Below are 9,405 nucleotides of genomic sequence, written 5' to 3' on the forward strand. Positions count from 1 at the left end.
GGCCAGTGGTCTTCCTCGGTTATAAATTAGAGTGGAATGTGCCCGGATAAACCCCCAAAAGCTGATGTCTCCTTACTTTTGTTTGTTTTTTAAATTTAATTTATATTTTTATTGGAGTAATATTCCATTGTGTATATGGACCGCTTCTTGGTGCATTCCTCTGTTGATGGACATTTTCGTTGCTTCCAAGTGTTGGCTATATTAAATATTGCTGGAGTGCAAGATTGCCAGCCTGTGACTTTTTGATTCTCATTTTATCAGGTGATAGGCTCAGCAGTGGGTGTGACTGATTGACTAGTAGCTCAATGTTTACCTTTTCAAAGCACCTCCATTGTGTTTTCATCAGTGGCTCTTACCATGTCCCCCTTAGAACCGAGGGTACGAATTTCTCCACAATCCCTTCAGCATTTATAGTTTGCAGCATTTTTGCAAATGGCCAATCTGACTGCTGTGACCCGATAGGTTTTTGTAATTTGGGTTTGCATGTCTTTAAAAATTCCTGAAATTCATCATTTTCCACACCTTTTTCTTTTCTGTTAAAAATAAAGTGTGAGTACAATATATCTCTTGAACCTGTCTTCTTGGAAGGTTGCCCTCTTTTGAAATTTTGGTCGATATTTGACCCCAGGATTTTTTTGGAGGGCTGATGTCATTACAGAACTGCAAGGTTGGTGAATATTTAGTGAACATTAGCACTGGGTTTAAAGCTGCTGTTGTGGGAAAAGGCCACAGGGAGGCAGCATTTGTCCTTTCCTAAATCTGGGTACTAGGGCAGCAGAGCCTTTCTGGAAGTTGCGGTCCTAGGTTGTAAGTTAGAATGGAATGTGCCAGGAGGAATGCCCATAAGTTTATGTCTCATTACTTCTTCTTGGTTTTTAAAATTTATTTAATTGGGGTAATGATTAAATATTGTTTGTCCAGATGTACACAACCTAGTTCATTTGTACAATATATCTGTCTATTCACGTTCAGATCCTCGTCCCATGTAAAATATTACAGAGTGTTCCGTAGACCTCCCTTGCCATATGGTCGGTCTTTTTGATATATGTTTATAATATGTATTTGTATACGTATGATAACGCTAATCTTAATTTATCCATTCTGCCCACCTTTCCTTTTAGATAAGCATACTTAATTTCTAAGTCTGTGAGTGTCTTTCTCTGTGGAAATATGTTCATTTGTGTTAGTTATTAGATAACGCCTATAAGTGATATCATAGGATATATGTCTTTTGCTTTCCAACGTACCTCATGTTCTGTGATTATCTCTAGGCTCCTCTATGGCGCCTCAAGGAGCCGTGTTGCATTGTCTTCCGTGTGGCTAACGTTCCACCGTGTACGTGGACCACTTCTTCTTTATCCACTCATCTGTTGATGGACATTTAGGTTGCTTCCGTGTCTTGGCTGTTGTGAATAAGGCTGCAGTGCAGCTTTTGCAGCCTCTGTCTTCCGGATTCTGGTCTTCTCAGGTGAGAGGCCCAGCGGTGGGCCTGCTGCATCGAATGGTAGCTCAACTTTTACGTTTAAATGCAGCTCCTTTCTTTTCTCATTATTGGCTGTTGCCACTTTACATCTCACCAGCAGCTAGAGGGTACACAGTTCTCAAAAAACACGTCAGCATTTATTATTTGTAGAGTTTTTGTTGATGGTCAGTCGACCTGTGTGAGTTGAAACCTTTTTGCAGATTACATTTGCATGAGTGTAATGATTCCTGAGGTTGAGCTTTTATCCATTTTCCTCTTTTTTAAAAGACGGTGAGTAAAACTTACGTCTTCATACTATCTTCTTGAAAAATTTGCCTGCTTTGAATTTTGTTGGCCATTCCCTACCTCAGGACAGCTTTTGAGGGCAGTTGTCCTTTACTGGCCTGGGTCCTTGTGAACGTTAAGTGACCATTAGCTGTGGGTTTAAAGCCGCTCTTGCGGGAAACGGCCACAAGGCGGCAGCATTTCTACATTTCCAACTCTGGGTTTTTGGGCAACAGAGCCTTCCTGGAAATCGTGTTAATAGGCTGCAAATTAGAGTGGAATGTGCCAGGGCACACCCCTAAGAGCTGATATCTCCTTACCTCTTGTTTGTTTTATAAATTTAATTTTTATTAATTATCAGAGCAAACTTGATAAAAATATTTTGTTTCTCCTAGGTGTACAGAATCTGGTTCATTATATCTATGTATCTGTCTATTTATCTTTGGATTCTTTCCCGTGTAGGTTATAACAGAGTGTTGCGTAGACCTCTCTCTTGGTATTCCATAGGTATGTTGTGATTATATATTTCATATGTATTAGTACATGTCTGTTAACCCCCATATCCTAATTCACACATTCCTTACACTTTTCCATTTGGTTAAACATAATTTTTTTTCTTAATCCATGCTTTTCCTTCTCTTGGAAATAAGTTCATGAGTATCAACTTTTAGGCAACACCTAGAAGTGATGTCATAGGATATCTGTCTTTCACTTTCTTTCTTACTTCAAGTTGGGTGATTATCTCTAGGTCTTTATATGGTGGTGCAAACGGCACTGTTTCATTGTTTTCCATGGCTAATATTCCATTGTTTCCATGGACCACTTCCTCTTTGTACATTTTTCTGTTGATGGACATTTTGGTTTCTTCCAAGTCTCGGCTATGTTAAATGTCGCTGCCGTGCAGGATTGCCAGCCTGTGTCTTTTCCATTCTGCTCTGCTCAGGTGATAGGCGCATCAAAGGACCTACCAGATCACATGGTAGCTCAATTTTTACCTTTGAACGCACTTCCATTATTTTCTCACTACTGACGGTTACCAGTTTACATCCCCCCAGCAGCTAGAGGCTACACAGTTCTCTAAAACCACATCAGCATTTATTCTTTGTAGACCTTTCGCTGATGGTCAGTCGACTAGTGTGAGTTGAAACCTTTTCTTAGATTACATTTGCATGAGTCTAATAATTCCTGAGGTTGAGCTTCTATCCATTATCATTTTTTTAACAAGAGAGTAAGTCAAACTTACCGCTTCATACTACCTTCTTGAAAATTTTGCCTTTTTTGAATTTTTTTTGGCCGTGCCTCACCTCAGTACATTTTTTGAGGGCAGGTGTCCTTTGCTGGCCTGAGTCCTTGTCAATGTTAAGTGACCGTTAGCTGTGGGTTTAAAGCCGCTCTTGCGGGAAACGGCCACAAGGTGGCAGCATTTCTACATTTCCAGCTCTGGGCTTTTGGGCAACAGAGGCTTCCTGGAAATCGTGTTAGTAGGCTGCAAATTAGAGTGGAATGTGCCAGGGCACACCCCCAAGAGCTGATATCTCCTTACCTCTTGTTTGTTTTTTAGATTTAATTTTTATTTATTATCAGAGCAAATTTGATAAAAATGTTGTGTTTGTTCTAGGTGTACAGAATCTGGTTCATTATATCTATGTATCTATCTATTCACCTTTGGTTCCTTTCCCGTGTAAGTTATTACAGAGTGATGAGCTCATTTTTTAACTTTAAACGCATTGCCATTCTCTTCTCACTACTGGCTGTTACCAGATTACATCCCAGCAGCAGCTAGAGGGTACACAGTTCTCTAAAACCCTTTCAGCATTCTGTTTTGTAGACTATTTTGCTGATGATCATTCCGACGGTGGTAAGGTGAACGTTTTTGTAGATTGCATTTGCATGGCTTTATTAGTTCCTGATATTGAGCATTATTCCATGCATTTTTTTTAAACAAAAAGAAAAAGAAAAGACAAAACGTGTGCAAAATATGCCTCTTGACATTGTCTTTTTGAAATGTTGACGTCTCTTGAATTTTCTGGTCGATTTGCGACCCCAGGAATTATTTGAGGCCCGGTGTCCTTTACAGTGCTGCACATATTTTGAATATTAAGTGACCATTACCTCTTGGTTTAAAGCTGCTGTTGTGTGAAACAGCCACAAGGCGGCAGCATTTCTCCTTTACCAAATCTGGTTACCAGGGCAACAGAGCCTTAATGGAAGTGCTTTTCTAGGTTGAAAATTAGAATGGAATGTGCCAGGAAAAATTCCTTTAAGTTTATGTCTCATTATTTATTGTTCATATTTTTAATTTAATTTTTATTTTTTTATCGCAGCAACTTTGATTACAGTGTTTTTTTGTTCTAGGTGTGCAAGATGTGGTTCTTTCACACATATACATATATCTATTCTTCGGAACCTTTTCCCAGGTAGGTTATGACACAGTGTTGAGTAGTCTTCTCTTGGTGTTCCGTAGGTCTTTGGTGATTATATATTTCACATGTGTTTGTATATCTCTGTTAACCCCAATATCGTAATGTATCCAATCCTCACACCTTTCGATTTGGAGAACCATAAGTTTGTTTAATGAATCTGTGATTGCCTTTCTCTGTGGAAATATCTTCATTGTTATCAATTTTTAGGTAATGCCTATAGGTGATATACGTTAGGTGCCTTCCACTTTCTCAATACCAGTTGATGATTACCTCTAGACTCATCTATGGTGCTGCAAATGGCATTGTTTCATTTTTTTCCCGAGCTAATATGCCATCTCTACATGTAACAGTTCTTCTTTGTCCACCCATCTGTTGATGGACTTTTGGTTGCTTCCATATCTTGGCTATTGTAATACTGCTGCAGTGCAGATTTGCCTGCCTGTGTCTTTCCAATTCTGTCTTCTTATGTTATAGGCCCAGGAGTGGGCCTGCTGGATCATATAGTAGCTCAATGTTTACCTTTCAAAGGCACCTCCACTCTGTTCCCATTAGTGGCTCTTACCAGGTTACGTCCCACTTCAAATTAAGGGTATGCATTTCTCAACAACCTCTTCAGCATTGATCGTTTGTAGTTTCTTTCCTGATGGTTATTCTGAATGGTGTGAGCTGATACCTCTGTGTGGTTGGATTTGCATGTGTCTCATAATCCTTTGAAATTGAGCTTTCAGCCATGTCCTTTTATTTTTCGAACGGTTATTACAGCTTAGTTCTTCAAGTGGTTTTCTTGAAATATGTGCCACATTTTGAAATACTCTGGCCTTTACCTCCCTCAAGACATGATGAGGGCAGGTTTCCTTTACAGCCCTGCAGGACTTGTTCATATGAAGTGACAGTTAGCATAGGTTTTAAAGCTGCTTTTGCAGGTAATGGCCAGAGGGCGGAGCATTTCATAATTCTATGAAATGTAATTGAACACACAATATATATTTTTTTCTTTTAAATTTCCATTGTTACTTTTTTTAAAGTACAATTATAATTGAAGTTCTTTGTAACAAGTGAAATTTAAAAAGATTAAAGGAAAAGATAATATTTTACCACTTGCCATCCTTTCCCATTTACTGAAAGGACCAGCATAATGTGTAGATTTCTCATTTTATCCAGGTGTTCTATACATCTGGAATATCATGCTTCTCACTGTAGAAAAACAGATTTAGCTCTCACACATTTGGGGAACCATAAGTTTGTTTAATGAATCTGTGATTGCCTTTCTCTGTGGAAATATCTTCACTGTTATCAATTTTTAGGTAACACCTATAGGTGATATACTTTAGGTGTCTTTCACTTTCTCACTTAATACCAGTTGATGATTACCTCTAGACTCACCTATGGTGCTGCAAATGGCATTGTTTCATTTTTTTCCCGAGCTAATATTCCATCTCTACATGTAACAGTTCTTTGTCCACCCATCTGTTGATGGACTTTTGGTTGCTTCCATGTCTCGGCTATTGTAATACTGCTGCAGTGCAGATTTGCCTGCCTGTGTCTTTCCAATTCTGTCTTCTTATGTTATAGGCCCAGGAGTGGGCCTGCTGGATCATATAGTAGCTCAATGTTTACCTTTTAAAGGCACCTCCACTCTGTTCCCATTAGTGGCTCTTACCAGGTTACGTCCCACTTCAAATTAAGGGTATGCATTTCTCAACAACCTCTTCAGCATTGATCGTTTGTAGTTTCTTTCCTGATGGTTATTCTGAATGGTGTGAGCTGATACCTCTGTGTGGTTGGATTTGCATGTGTCTCATAATCCTTTGAAATTGAGCTTTCAGCCATGTCCTTTTATTTTTCGAACGGTTATTACAGCTTAGTTCTTCAAGTGGTTTTCTTGAAATATGTGCCACATTTTGAAATACTCTGGCCTTTACCTCCCTCAAGACATGATGAGGGCAGGTTTCCTTTACAGCCCTGCAGGACTTGTTCATATGAAGTGACAGTTAGCATAGGTTTTAAAGCTGCTTTTGCAGGTAATGGCCAGAGGGCGGAGCATTTCATAATTCTATGAAATGTAATTGAACACACAATATATATTTTTTTCTTTTAAATTTCCATTGTTACTTTTTTTTAAAGTACAATTATAATTGAAGTTCTTTGTAACAAGTGAAATTTAAAAAGATTAAAGGAAAAGATAATATTTTACCACTTGCCATCCTTTCCCATTTACTGAAACGACCAGCATAATGTGTAGATTTCTCATTTTATCCAGGTGTTCTATACATCTGGAATGTCATGCTTCTCACTGTAGAAAAACAGATTTAGCCCTCACACATTTTATAGGCTACATAACAGTCCCTAGAACAGAAATACCAACTATTTCAGGCTTAGCTTTTTGAGGGACACTCAGGTTACTTTCTGTTTTATTTTGCTGTTCTTTTTTTGGGGGGGGGTTAGTTTATTAATTAATTAATTTTTGCTGTGTTGGGTCTGAGTTTCTGTGTGAGGGCTTTCTCTAGTTGTGGCAAGCGGGGGGCCACTCTTCATCTCTCCGTGCGCGGGCCTCTCACTCTCACGGCCTCTCTTGTTGTGGAGCACAGGCTCCAGTTGTGTGGGCTCAGTGGTTGTGGCTTATGGGCCTAGTTGCTCCACGGCATGTGGGATCCTCCCAGACCAGGGCTCGAACCTGTGTCCCCTGCATTAGCAGGCAGATTCTCAACCACTGCACCACCAGCCGCCTATTTTGTTGTTCTGCTAATTTGTTTTAAGCCAAGAAAATATTTTTTTAAATACAAAAACAAAACAAAACAAAACAAAATTAAGCTAGGGGTAAGGATTAGGGTTTAGGGTAAGGTTTAGGGTGAGGGTACGGGTTAGGGTATGGTTTAGTGTTAGTGTATGGGTTAGGATTAGGGTACGGTTTAGGGTAAGGGTTAGGGCTAGGGAATGGGTATGGTTTGGGGTACAGTTTAGGGTATGACCACAGGTTAGGAGAAGGGTAAGTGTCAGGGTACGGTTTAGTGTTAGTGTACAGGTTAGGATTATGCTACGGGATAGTGTAAGGGTTAGGGTTAGGGTTCGGTTTAGGGTTAGGGTTGGGGAATGGGTATGGATTAGGTTACAGGTTAGGGTATGACAATGGGTTAGGGTTAGGGTACATGTTAGTGTATGGGTTAGGATTAGGGTATGGGTCAGGGTAAGGTTTAGGGTTAGGGTTAGGGAATGGGTACGGTTTAGGGTACAGGTTAGGGTACGACAAGGCGTTAGGGTTAGGGTTTAGGGTTAGGGTTAGGGTTAGGGAACGGGGACGCTTTAGGGTACAGGTTAGGGTATGACTACGGTTGAGGGTTAGCGTATGTCTTAGGGCACGGGTCAGCGTGAGCGTACGGGTTAGGATTAGGGCACGTGTTACGGTAAGGTTTCGGGTAAGGGTTAGGGTCAGGGTCAGGGTCAGGTTCAGGGTTAGGGTTTAGTGTTAGGGTTTGCGTTAGGGTTAGGGTTAGGGTTAGGGAATGGGGACAGTTTAGGGTACAGGTTAGGGTACGCCAATGGTTGAAAGTTAGTGTATGTGTTAGGGCATAGGTTAGTGTTAGTGTACGGGTTAGGATTAGGGCACGGGTTAGGGTAAGGCTTCGGGTTAGGGTGAGGGTTAGGGAGCGGGGACGGTTTAGGGTACAGGTTAGAGTATGACAGCGGTTTAGGGTTAGCGTACGTGTTAGGGCACGGGTTAGTGTAAGTGTGCGGTTTAGGATTAGGGCACCGGATAGGGTAAGGGTTAGGGTTAGGGTTAGTCTTAGGATTAGGGAACGGGGACGGTTTAGGGTACAGGTTAGGGTACAACAACGGTTTAGGGTTAGCGTACGTGTTAGGGCACGGGTTAGTGTAAGCGTACGGGTTAGGATTAGGGCACAGGATAGGGTTAGGGTTTGGGTTAGGGTTAGGGAACGGGGATGGTTTAGGGTACAGGTTAGAGTATGGCAACGGTTTAGGGTTAGCGTACGTGTTAGGGCACGGGTTAGTGTTAGCGTACGGCGTAGGTTTAGGGCACGGGTTAGGGTAAGGCTTCAGGTAGGGTTAGGGTTAGGGTTAGGGTTAGGGAACAGGGACGGTGTAGGGTACAGGTCAGGGTACGACAACGGTTAAGGGTTAGTGTACGTGTTAGGGCATGGGTTAGTGTTTGCGTACGGGTTAGGATTAGGGCACGGGTTAGGGTAAAGCTTCGGGTAAGGGTTGGGTTTAGGACTAGGGTTAGGGTTAGGGGTAGGTAACGGGGATGGTTTAGGTTACAGGTTAGGGTACCATAACGGTTTAGGGTTGGCGTACGTGTTAGGGCACGGGTTAGTGTTAGCGAATGGCGTAGGTTTAGGGCATGGGTTAAGGTAAGGCTTCGGGTAAGGGTTAGGGTTAGGGTAATGGTTAGGGTTAGGGTTAGGGAACGGGGACGCTTTAGGGTATAGGTTAGTGTACGACCACGGTTGAGGGTTAGCGTACGTCTTAGGGCACGGGTTAGTGTGAGCGTACGGGTTAGGATTAGGGCTCGTGTTAGGGTAAGGCTTCGGGTAAGGGTTAGTGTTTGGGTTAGGGTTAGCGTTAGGGTTAGGGAATGGGGACGGTTTAGGGTACAGTTTAGGGTACGTCAACGGTTGAAAGTTAGTGTATGTGTTAGGGCATGGGTTAGTGTTAGCGTACGGGTTAGGATTAGGGCACGGGTTAGGGTAAGGTTTCGGGTAACGGTTAGGCTTAGGGATAGGGTTAGGGAACGGGGATGGTTTAGAGTACAGGTTAGGGTACGACAACGGTTTAGGGTTAGCGTACGTGTTAGGGCATGGGTTAGTGTTAGCATACGGGTTAGGATTAGGGCACGGGTTAGGGTAAGGCTTCGGGTAAGGGTTAGGGTTAGGGTAATGGTTAGGGTTAGGGTTAGGGAACGGGGACGCTTTAGGGTACAGGTTAGGGTATGACAACGGTTGAGGGTTAGCATACGTGTTAGCGCACGGGTTAGTGTTAGTGTACGGGTTAGGATTAGGGCATGTGTTGCGGTAAGGTTTCGGGTAAGGGTTAGGGTTAGGGTTAGGGAACGGGGATGGTTTAGGGTACAGGTTAGGGTACGACAACGGTTTAGGGTTAGCGTACGTGTTAGGGCACGGGTTAGTGTTAGTGTACGGGTTAGGATTAGGACACGGGTTTGGGTAAGGTTTCGGGTAAGGGTTAGGGTGTGACAGGGCTCCCCTGGTGTGACAGGGCTCC

This window comes from Lipotes vexillifer, unplaced genomic scaffold, assembly GCF_000442215.2.
Source record: "Lipotes vexillifer unplaced genomic scaffold, Lipotes_vexillifer_v1.1 scaffold1201, whole genome shotgun sequence".
NCBI classification, from domain to species: Eukaryota; Metazoa; Chordata; class Mammalia; order Artiodactyla; family Lipotidae; genus Lipotes; species Lipotes vexillifer.